Raw genomic sequence first — 12,427 nt, 5'->3', positions numbered from 1 at the left:
TCTGAATTAGTAGTCATTTTTGATGGAACATGTGTTAGACACGAGAAAAGTAAAAATAATGTATATCGAAGGAAATCATATTCTGGACAGAAGAAAACATCATTATGTAAACCGTTTACAATTTGCACAACAAATCGATATATTATTGACACGGCAGGACCATTTAATGGTACCATGAATGATGCGTCAATCATGAAAATCTTATTAGTAGATCCTAACGGAATAAGTTCACTTTTACAACCCAATGATTTTTGCGTTGTGGACCGTGGTTTTCGAGATGTTGTCGAACATATGAAAAATAAACGATATAATGTTTTAATGCCTGCTTGTAAAGGAAATCGAGCACAATTGATAACAGCAAAAGCAAATTCATCACGCTTCGTAACAAAAATAAGATGGATTGTTGAAGCTGTCCATGGCGATATTGCACAGAAATATCGTTTATTACACCACAAAATAGACAATAAACTTCTACCATGTCTTAAATCATTGTGTCGAATAGCATCCTTTCTACACAATGAATTTGGTAAAAGATTAGATACAGATCCAGAAATAGATTTAATTATTGATTATATGAAGAATCAACGGATAAAAACAAACGCTTCAGGAACTAGTAGAAGGAAAAAAATTAAATCGCCGTAGAAAACCATTTACACGAATGACTGCCAACGTTGTAATGGATTTTCCAGAAATGACTGAGAAAGATTTGAAAATCTTATTCACAGGTAACATACTTTCTTGCATATGTATAACATTATCACATATAAAACTATATGCTACTTATGTAATATTATGTACAGGTACCTCAATTAACCCAGGCGGTATGCTATCTAGCGGAGTTAATGAGGAATGATGATATTTTAAATATGGAATATTTAAAGGAAACTAAAAATATTATAAGGGTGAAAGTTCATTCGAGGCATATTAATCGCAAAAGTTATCAATGCTACATTGAATATGTACCACATGCGATTAGTTATACCGGAATTACACGATATACATGCGACTGTGCTAATGGCAACAGAACAGTAGGTTGCTGCTCCCATGTCGCTACCATTATTTACTATTTATCTCATGGGCGATTTAAATCCAAAATTGTAAAACCAGCGGAGATATTAACCAATATATTTGATACGACACATACTGTACCAGTAATTGAGGAAAATAGTGACGAAGATTGAATAAATCTATATTATGATTCCTAAACTTTTCTTTTACACCTGCATAATGTCTATTTATATTGCAAATTCGGGAAGACAGGAATAGAATATAATACGATGCGAATAATTGATCAAGGAGGGACATAATCTCCTGATAAGAATTATTAATTAATAATTAGTCGTAAGAAACAGTGCACTACACATTATACTATTATAATGGCGTAATTTCATTTGTTTTTCAATATTTAACTATGTTCCACCAATCCGACGATCTTGAAACTTTTGTACGTATTAGATAGGTAACAGAACATTGTTCTTGAATTTTTTGGAAGTGGTCACTCGAAGGGTTGCTTGCTACCCCCTCGCCTAAAAAAAAATTAAAAATTAAATAATTTTTTTCTAGTCTTAATAATTTAATTACAATTATGAAAAAAATATATGATATGAAGGAAGTAAGTTCGAATATTTTCGATTTTATTTCATCTCAATATCTTAATTAACAACCGAGAAAAAAAATGTTAAAGTTGAGGCTGTTTACCCTCATATCACCCTTAAATGAAGGGTTAGCGACTTAAAATTTTAGGGGATTGTTTTTCAACCTAAAATGATGGTTTTCCACACAATACCAATAAAATTCCCGCCGGGGCCGCTAGACCTGTCTTATCCCCCTAGACCCTTTAACGGATGAGGTAAAATTAAAGCTTGAAAAATTGTTTCGTTAGAACAAAAAATGGAGGGGAACAAAATAATACAGTTTTTAAAAAATACATTAAAGTGCCTGACACGCATGTCGATGGTTATTAAAACTATTGACGAGTATCGCGAATGGTGCCGATCGTATATGGAATGTTTGCAATACTGTACGAGATATTTGGCTTGTACGTAGGACGAACTGTCGGTGGGTGTGAAATTTAGTTTAACATCGATAACGTGTCGTATGAAAAGTTTGAACGTATCGTTGGGCCACCGTTTTTCACGCGTCGGCAGAGGCTTATACGACAGGAGTCGCGTCGGCGGGAGAGCAACGTCTCTTCGTTGGGAGGACGTCGAGTCGGCGTTTCGAGATCGCATATCGACCGGCCTTGTTATCAACGTCGAGCACATCGATCTTCGCCAATTTTTGCAACACGCGAAGCGGATGATTACGAGACGCGTTACGGAATCTCTGAACGAACATTCATCGCTGAAAGTGAACATTACGTTGGAGGCGGAATTTGTGTTGCGCGACACGGTTTCGGTACGCGAAATTTCGCGCTGTTTCGAATGAGCGATTTACGTCGCTGGTACCTGAAAGACATTATGCCAACGATTTTGGCATCGATGGAAGAGTTTCAAGAACCAGACAGCGGGTGGACGCTATCGAAGATATTGTATCTAATAGTGAATTGCAACAAGTTGCAGCCGTTGCAAGCCGGTTGCAACGTCTCTGTATCTCGTGAGATACAACTGAAGAGAGCGATCGTCAACGTGAAAAGTAACGACAAGGCCTCTTTCTTTTGGGCAGTCGTGGCGGGTCTCTATCCGATCGAGAAAAACTCGGAGCGTTTCTCTTCCTATCCGCATTACCGCACGGTGCTTCGAACCGAAGGATTTCAACTGCCTATGTCGTTCAAGGATATTCGAAAATTTGGAAGGGTAAACAACGTTTCCGCGAACGTGTTCGAATGGATGCGCAAGAAGTGTGGGACGCTTCATCTGACCGAGAAGAAACGGAGCAAGCACGTCAATTTGTTGCATCTACGGGGGGGGGGAGGGTTCGCACCATCATTACGCGTGCATTAGAAATTTGTCGCGATTGGTTTCGTCGCAGCTTAGCAAGAATAGTCAACGCATGTATATTTGCGATCGGTAAGTTGAGAGCATTTTTTTCCTTTTCCAATCAAAAGACCATGTTATATTTTTTTTTCCTCCTCCTTCTCCGATGCATGCAATATTTTCCATCGCAAGAGAGATTAGACGTCCATACGGTCGATTGCGATGGAATGAACGAATGCGCTCTGAAGTTTCCAACATCGGATGATATGTGGCTGCGGTTTAGCAACTATGCGTACAAAGAACGGGCGCCATTCGTCATCTACGCCGATTTGGAATGTCTGCTGGAGAAACAGGAAGGACAGAGCCGCGGGGCGCGCACGCAGTATCAACATTACCACGCGTTCAGCATAGGTTATTACGTGCATTGTCAATACGATGCTTCTTGTGTGAGTATCGGGCTTGTTCCAGAGAAGAGGGATGCTCGGCATGGTTCGCGACAAAGTTGTACGAGTAAAGTTGTAAATTACAGCCGATAATCGATAAAAAAGGGGCCGATGAAGATGTTAACCGAAGCACAAAAATTAGATTTTCTTACGGCCACGCGTTGTCAAGTGTGCGAAAAACCGTTCAACGACTGCGACGAAAAAGTGCGCGATCATTGTCATATCACGGTCCGGCGCATGACGTTTGTAATTTGAATTATCAATCTTCGTACGTGATACCGGTGGTTTTTCACAATTTGTCTGGTTACGACGCGCATTGTATCATCAAAGATTTGGCAAACGCGTTTAAGGGGAAGATTGTAACCGTACAGGTTACATATCGATACATCGCGTATACCGAACGTCGATGTCAACCCCACCATAACACTCTGTGACGTAACCCGCGAGTCCTGACGGAGAAAAGGACCGCGAGATATCGCGACACTTGTCGCAATGCGCACGCATCGATCCCCACTCGGTATTCTGCGCGTCATCACAACGGAATTTATTGCCCTGAACGTCGGGAAAGATCACGGGCCGTCCAGTATACAAGCAGCTCTTCTGCGAGCACATCATATATATAAATAGTTCTTCCAAGAATATACTGCCCTTTTACCAGAAATTTGTCTACAAGCTTTATTTGTCTCGTCCAAACCTACCGGTTTCCAGTGCCTGGAGGCACGAATCCATCTCCTTCGCGAATTGACACGCGTAGGGAATTCGGGGTAGTAACCGGCCCCCGCGAGATCGTATAGATTATTCTTGCGTAGCCCTGACAGAGAAAGAATTAATATAAAAAGACGAGCATAGAGAATGTACGGTTACAAGATGGTCGTGTTACCGTTGACGAAAGAGCGGTACATCTCGTTCACGAAACACGTTCACGTCGAGAACGACGGGGGGATAAAAAGAGATTACAGGAAGTTGATAAAGTTTCGATTCAACGATTCGTTCAAATTCCTGAATTCTAGTCTGGACAAGTTATCGTCGTATTTGGGCAAGAGTAAATTGCGCGTCGTATGAGGCGAATTTGCACATCTTTCCAACAGCGATTTCCATCTTTAAGGGCCCGGGTCAATCACGTGACTTTTCATGATTCGGTGGTCGGTATCTGCTGTACAGTTTCCTTTACAGAAATGGTATTACCTACAAATGTGTAGCTGACTGATGAATACGAGATGGAGCTATCGTCGTATTCTATTATGAATCAGAAAGAGAACTCGATTGACGTTGCAACACAAGAGGTGTGTGACGAGGAAGCTAGATTTTACTGCGTTGTCAGCTTTTAAAAGGGCAATGTTGCCGTATCATATTCATACAAACACCGTCGATGATCGCATGGAAAGCGTTCGAGCTGCTTCGAGCGGTTTCTTTTTTTCCTTTCGGATCTGTCGAAATTTGGAGGCTTATTCCTTCTTAATTTAAAATATGGAATTTTCAATTGTAAATAATTGTATTAAACGAGCATTGAATATTGACTTGTTTAAAAATCTTCTTAATTTTTTAAACTTTCTATAGGAATATAACACGAATATATATATATACAGGGTGAGTCACCAAACGTTAGCACCTCAAATATCTTTGTTGTTTCTAAAGATACGTAAAATATGGTAAGGACAAAGCTGAATGGTACAATGGGGCTGACACGATGCAAAAAAAATTTTGTTTTTATGTCATTTTTTTGGAGATATCAAGGTCACCTTGACTTTTTTAAATGGAACCACCCTTTTTTAAACATCTACAATGATACTCCCTTTCATTAGGAATGCAGTGACTATATTATTCCAAGGTCATTCAAGGTCAAGGACAGAAAAAATCGTATGAAACTAAAATATGGAAGCAGAATACCTGTATTTTATAAATGTATAATTGGGCCATGACTAGTGAATGTTGCTTCGTCCGTAAACAAGACATTAGAAAAAAATGAATGATTTTGAAGCAATCCCCATTGACAAAAGTTAATTCTATTTTGAAAATCATTCCCGTGCAATTCTTGATGGAGCGATATGTGAAACGGATGAAATTTATGTCGGGCCAGAATTCGTATTACGCTACTTTGACTTATGCCTGCTTCCCGGGCAATTTTTCTCGTACTCACGTGAGGATTGACTTTGTCTTCATTAGTCGTGGGATTCTTCCGTTTGTACTGTCTTGCATGTACACTTCCAGTATTTCGAAACAACCTGTACGTATTAGTGAAAGTATGTCTAGAAGGAGTGCTTCGCTCGGGGTACCTTTCTTCATAAAGTAGTCGGGCCTGCACTGCATTTTTTCTACATTCACAGTAAATCGTGATCATATCACACTTTTTAGTCATCGAATATAACATAGCGGAATCGCGTTTGGAAACATACTGATAGTAAATAAGACTGCTGAATAACATTGAAGGACCTTAGTATGTTTACTTTAACTACGACCATAGTATGTTTACTATTTCTTACAAGTCTCAACCGTGATAAACGTATTCTGCTTCCATATTTTAGTTTTATAAGTTTTTTCTGTCCTTGACCTTGAATGACCTTGGACTAATTATAGTCACTAAATTCCTAATGAAAGGGACTATCATTGTTGGTGTTTAAAAAAGGGTGGTTCCATTTAAAAAAGTCAAGGTGACCTTGATATCTCCAAAAAAATGACATAAAAACAAAAATTTTTTTTGCATCGTGTCAGCCCCATTGTACCATTCAACTTCGTTCTTACCATATTTTACGTATCTTTAGAAACAACAAAGATATTTGAGGTGCTAACGTTTGGTGACTCACCCTGTATACCGGGTGGTTCACGACAAACAGGCCACCTAAATAGCTCCGTTAGGATTAGAGATAGAAGAAAATGTTAGAGAGAAAAGTTGTACTGTTAAAGGGGGCAAATATGGTGATATAAAAAAATGTTCCTATTGTAGTCGTTTTCAAGGTCTTTTGAAGGTCATCGATGATTTTCAAATAGCACCACATATTTTTAACTTCACAGTGTTGTAGCTGATGTCAAGACGAGTTCAATGATCTGGTAGACCATGACCTTCAAATGACCTTGAACGGGAAAATTTATGATAAAGCACACACACACACGCACACAATGATAACTTCAAAATGTGCAATCATTTTATTGGAACTAAATTAAATGTTCGAAATTATGACCTTGAGCAATAACACAAACATTTAAACGTTTTACAAGGCAATCAATTGTACTTTCAATTGTTTCTGTTGGAATTGAACTACAAGATCTAATTATTCTTTCTTGCATGTTCTCTGGTGTAGTCGGTTGATCACGATATACATCATCTTTGAGTGTTCCCCACAAAAAAAAATCAAGAGGAGTTAGATCGGGGGAACGAGCTGGCCATAGTATGTGTCCATTACGTCCTATCCAGCGATTTGGAAATTTATTGTTCAGAAATTCTTTTACGATACGTGAAGAATGAGCAGTACAGCCATCGTGTTGGTACCACATTACTTGACGAACTTCTAAAGGAATATCTTCTAAAAATATGGGCAATGTTTCTTCTAAAAACGTAAGGTATCTAGTTGTGTTTAATGTGCCGGGAATAAAAAAGGGTCCAATTATTTTTTATTCAAAATTCCACACCAAACGTTGATAGTTCAGGGTCGTTGTTTATCCACTTGTCGTAACCATCGTGGATTCGCATTACTCCAGTAATGCATATTTCTTAAATTAACTTCACCATGATTTGTGAAGGAAGCTTCATCAGTAAATAATACGTTACTAAAAAATCGGCTATCATTTCTAATTTGCCTCAAACCCCACTCACAAAAATTTACGCGATTTTCGAAATCTCTTCCATGAAATTCTTGATGGAGCGATATGTGATATGGATGGAATTTGTGTAATCGAAATATTCGCATGATACTTGCTCGGCTAACGCCACTTTCTCTACTGAGTTGTCTAGTGCTGATGCAAGGATTTACATTTACTGCACCAAGAACATTGACTGCATTTGCTTCATTTGTTATACTTCTCACTTTCACAGGTCTTTTATTTTCTACACTGCCTAATTCACGGAACTTTTTAACTAAATTTGAATAGGTAGAACGAGATGGACATCTGCGATCAGGAAATCGGTCTTTGTAAAGACGAACAGCTTCTCGAAGACATTGACGACTTTCGTAATAAATGGAAATAAGATCGGTCTTGTGTTCGTTTGAGTAACGCATCGCTAAACGGTTATCGATGAACTGATACACTCGCAATAATTCGATGAGCATAACTGACTCGGCATACATACCAGTAGTTTGTTGTATGTATATTTAATGTTCCCTTACGGGTTACATAGGGATCCCGTTCCCTTTACATTTTCTTTCTTTTCGCTTTCACTCACTCATTCTTCCTTTCACTCACTCATTCTTCCTTTCACTCCTGCATCCTCCTTTCTCACCCTCTCATTGATACTTTCCGTCCTGTATTTCTTTTCTCTCCCGGTCTAATTTTTTCATCCACTCTTCTCCTCTCCCGTCCTCAGCCAGTATTTCCTTCACCTTCTCTTGCATTCCTACTTCCATCCCTTGATCTCTCGAGCACCTTTCCAACACGTGTTCCCACGTCTCTTCTTCGTACCCGCACCTTCTGCACCGTCTCACCTCCTCTTCCCCCCAGTACCTTCCTCCCCTCATTTCATTCCCCAACCTGTACCTTGCTATCCTCGTCCATTTTTCTTCTTTTGATCCTTTTTCTAGGTATTCGGGTCTTTCCTTTGTCCTTATCTCTTTATACCATGTATTATACCTAGACTCCATTACCCTCTTCCAGTTTTCCTCTTCCTCTTTCTCTTTCTCTCTTTTCTCTATCCTTCCCCACTCTTCTTCCCTCTCTTCCTTATCTCCCTCCTCTAATATTCTTCTATTCCCCCTTTCCTCTATATATTTCTTCCTCCCTATCTCCCATTTTGACATCTTCTTTCCTCCCGTAGCTCTCTCTTCTATCTCCTTTAGACATTGTCTTGCCCATTCGCTTCCTTTTCCAGCTCTCAACTTTTCTTCAAACTTCCATGCCCTCTTCGCGCCCCTCACTCTCATTTTCTCTCTTTTCGTCTCTTCCCTTACCATATACCCTGGTGTTGTCCACTCTACCCCTAGCACCCATCTTATATACCTTTCCTGCATCCTCTCTATCTCCATTCTTTCCTCCCATCCCCAGATCTCCACACCGTATGCCATCACTGGCCATATCAGTGCGTCGAAGAACCATTGTCTTCTCTTGTATTTGTTTTTAAAATATCTTTTCCCTATCCCCCACACACTTTTCATCACTCCTCCACCTTTCCTTGTTCTGTCCTCTATCTGTCTTTCTTGTCCCCCATTTTTCCTGAATACGTACCCGAGATATTTTATCTCGTCTACTTCTTCTACCGTTCCATCCCCCCATCTCCACGTCTTTTTCTCTTGCCTTCTTCTTTCGAATCTTATTATCTTCGTTTTTTCTCTGTTTACTTCTAGTCCCTTCTCCTTTATATAGCTTCTGAATTCCTCTATCATTAATTTCATCCCGCTCTCCTCTTTCGCCAGCAGCACGAGGTCATCCGCATATTGTAAAGTGTATAGCATTCTTCCCCTAATCTCCACCCCACCTTTCCCCCTCTTCCTCATTCTTTCCTCTAGGTCGGCCATAAGCAGTATAAAAAGCTTCGCGCTTAGCGGACATCCTTGCCTTACCCCTCTTCCTACCCAGAACTTTTCTCCCATTTCGCCTCCTACTTTCACCTTAGATGTTGTCTCTCTATACACTTCTTCTATTCTTTCCCTAATTCCTTCACTCACACCTCTCTCCTCTAATGCTTTCCACAATATTCTCCTATTCACGCTGTCAAATGCTGCCTTCAGGTCTACAAAGCATCCTATTAACCTTCCCTTTTTCTTCGCCAGTTCCCTGTTTACTATATAATTTACTACATATATATTGTCTATCGTCCCTTTCTCCTTTCTAAATCCTGTCTGGTTCTCTGGCACCATCCTCTTCTCTTTTACTTCTCTCTCCAGCCTCTCCTCTAATATAATTGTATATATCTTGTACAACGTATTCAGTAGCGTTACCCCTCTATAGCATTCGACTGACTTTCCATCCCCCTTCTTTTTTATCGGCACCACGACACCTACTTTCCACTCTTCAGTCCATCCTTCTCCATTCCATACCCTATTGCATATTTTCCACACTTCATTCCCTATATTTTCTCCTCCATATTTCCAAATCTTATTTCCCATCTCATCCTCCCCTGCTGCTTTCCCATCTTTCAATCCTTTTATTGCTCTTTCTATCTCATCTCTTCCTATCTCTTCATTGCTTTTCTCGCTTCTTTTCCTCCTGCCTCCCCCCTCTATCTTGTTTTCTACTCCTCCTAGTAGCCCCATAAAATACTCCTTCCATTTTTCCATTTCTATCTCTTTCGTTTGTGCTTTTCCTTTTCCACCTCCCATCTTTCTTAGAAAATCCCATACCTTTCCTTCTGTCCTCGCTTTCCCTGCTTCCGTTAGTATCTTTTCTCTCTCCTGCTCTTTTTTCTCTTCACACAGTTTTTTGTATTTGTTTTTCATTCTTCTATATCCCTCTTCTTCTTCTTTCCCTTCTTTCCATTTCCTTAATGCCCTTCTTAGTTCCTTCTTTCTTTCTATGCATTCCTTATCCCACCATCCTCTCCTTTTCGACTCTTTCATGCCCTCAGTACTCCTTATTTCTTCTATTACACTCTTGATCTTTCTTTCTAGTTCTCCTAGTCTTTCCCCTATCTCTTCCCCTGTTACTTCTATTTCCTCTGTTAACCGTCTAAATTTTTCTTTTCCCTCTCTTCCCCATTCTACTCTTTGCGCTCCTTTCTTATCTCCCTTTCCTTTTCCTTTTGTCCTTTCTTCATTGTTAACACTATCGGTAGGTGATCTGATTCTACCCTTTCCTCTATCACCATGCTCTCTATCCCTTCTCTTGTTCTTTTGTCTCCTATCACGTAATCTATTACCGTCCTTCCTCTCTGTCCTATATATGTGTACTCTCCTCTCTCGTCTCCTTCTATCCCTCCATTCATTATTTCTAATCCTAATTCTCCTAGCGTTCTTATTAGCTTCCTCCCTTCTCCATTTACTTTCTTGTCTTTTGACTCCCTGCAGCCTTCCCCCTCATCTTCTTCCTGCCTTACTTCTCCTCCTTCCCTGCCTGTCCTCGCGTTAAAATCTCCTCCTACAATTAGTCTTTCGTCCCTTCCTGTATCCCACCAGTCCCTCAGTACTTTCATCTTCCGTTCAATGTCTTTGTTTACATATACCCCTAGTATCTTCCATTCTTCCTCTCCTATCCTTACACTTCCTTCTATTATTCCTTCTATATCCTTTGACTCTCCCTCGCTCTTCTTTTCGCATGTAATTTCTTTTCTCATTCCTAACACCATTCCCCCTTTTGCTCTCCCTATTTTACTATTCCTAACTGCCCATTGCTTTTTCCAAACATACCCCTGTGGTAATCTTCTTTCCACTTTTTCCCACATCTTTTCTTCCACCCATGTCTCCAGCAGCACCATTACATCCCATCGCTCTAGGTCCTTCCAGAATCCTTCATCTTTCCCTTTCATTCCTGCTATGTTCCAGAAGCCGATTTTCAGTTTTTTACTTTCCCTTCCCTTCCCCTTCTTCCCTCCCTCCGTCTTCAGCTCCTCTTTATCCCTTTTCTTTACTTCTCTCTCCCCTTCTCTCTCGCTCCCCACTCGTTTCCCTCGCTGTCCTTCAATGTCTTCTCCTTCTCATCCCATCTCCACATCTTTCCTTCTATCCAAATCTTCATATACCCCATTCCGACCCTTTTCCCTTTCCCTCTCTCTTTCTCCATTATCTGCCTTAGCCTCCATTGTATGTTTCTTTCTTCCCATGTGAGATCATCCTCTATCCTTTCCCGTCTTCCTGCTAATTTTTTCTTTTCTATCATTACTCTTCTTTTCTGTTCCGTTGTCGCCATCTTTACCACTGCCCATTCTCCTTTTCCTATTCCCTTTTTGCCTCTTTTCTTAACTTCTTCAACCTCGAATTTTTCTCCTATTACTTCTAATAACTTTCGCACTTCCTCCTGTCCGTCTCCTCCATCTTTTATCTCCAACCCTTTAATTACTATGTTCTTTCTCCTTGTCTCTCTTTCCTTTCTTTCCCAATTCATTTCTATTTCTTTCAGTCTTCTTTCGATCTCTCCTCTTTCCCTTTCTCCTTGAACTTCCTCTTTTCCTTTCTATTTCTTCCCACTTTTTGTCTATCTTGTCCTCTATTTTCCCTTCTAACTCTATCTTTTTCACTCTCGCTTCTAACTCTTGCACTGATTTTCTGTCTCTCTCCCTTTCCTTCTCCCACTCTTCTTTCATATCTTTCATCTTCCTCATTACTTCCGTCATCTCTTTCCATCCCTCTGCTATTTCGCTCATCTGTTTTATTGTTCCCATTAATGCCCCCTTTATTTCCTCTCTTATTATCTCCCTGATGTCTCCTTGCTCCCCTCTCCTTTCTTGCTCCCCTCTCCTTTCTTGTTGTTCCTCTCCTTTTCCACCCTCCGGCGATCTGTCTGTTTTTCTGCTTTTTCTGAAAGGGTCTTTTCCCTTTTCTTCTCTTTCCTCATTCTCTCTCTCTTTTCTTTTCTTGTCTAACCACTTCCCTAATCCCTCCACTTTGGATAGACTGTTGCACCTTGCTCTTTCTCTATTTCTTATCTTCATTAACTTTCTTGCCGTCTCTCTTTCCTGTTCTTTCTCTTCTTGTTTATTCATTTCCTTTCTTATCCTCTCGTCTTCCTTCTTTACCTACTTTGCAGTTGTCTGCCTTTGCGCTTCTTTCTTTTCCCGCACGTGGCGCTCTCCCTTCTGCTTTCGCTTCTCCTGCTCTCTTTCTACTGTGCGCCTAACCTCACTTTCTTAAATTATCCTTTCTCTATTGTCCTTTTACCCTTTCTTGCACTCTTTTCTTCCTCTAACTTCTCCTCCGATCTCCCTCTACCCCTGATCTCACTCACTCTACCTCCACTTTATTTTCACTCGCTCTCTCACCACTTTCTCAGCTG

Source organism: Halictus rubicundus, unplaced genomic scaffold (assembly GCF_050948215.1).
Source record: "Halictus rubicundus isolate RS-2024b unplaced genomic scaffold, iyHalRubi1_principal scaffold0254, whole genome shotgun sequence".
NCBI classification, from domain to species: Eukaryota; Metazoa; Arthropoda; class Insecta; order Hymenoptera; family Halictidae; genus Halictus; species Halictus rubicundus.
The sequence above is the reverse complement of the archived record's forward strand: the minus strand, read 5'-3'. Positions refer to the sequence as shown.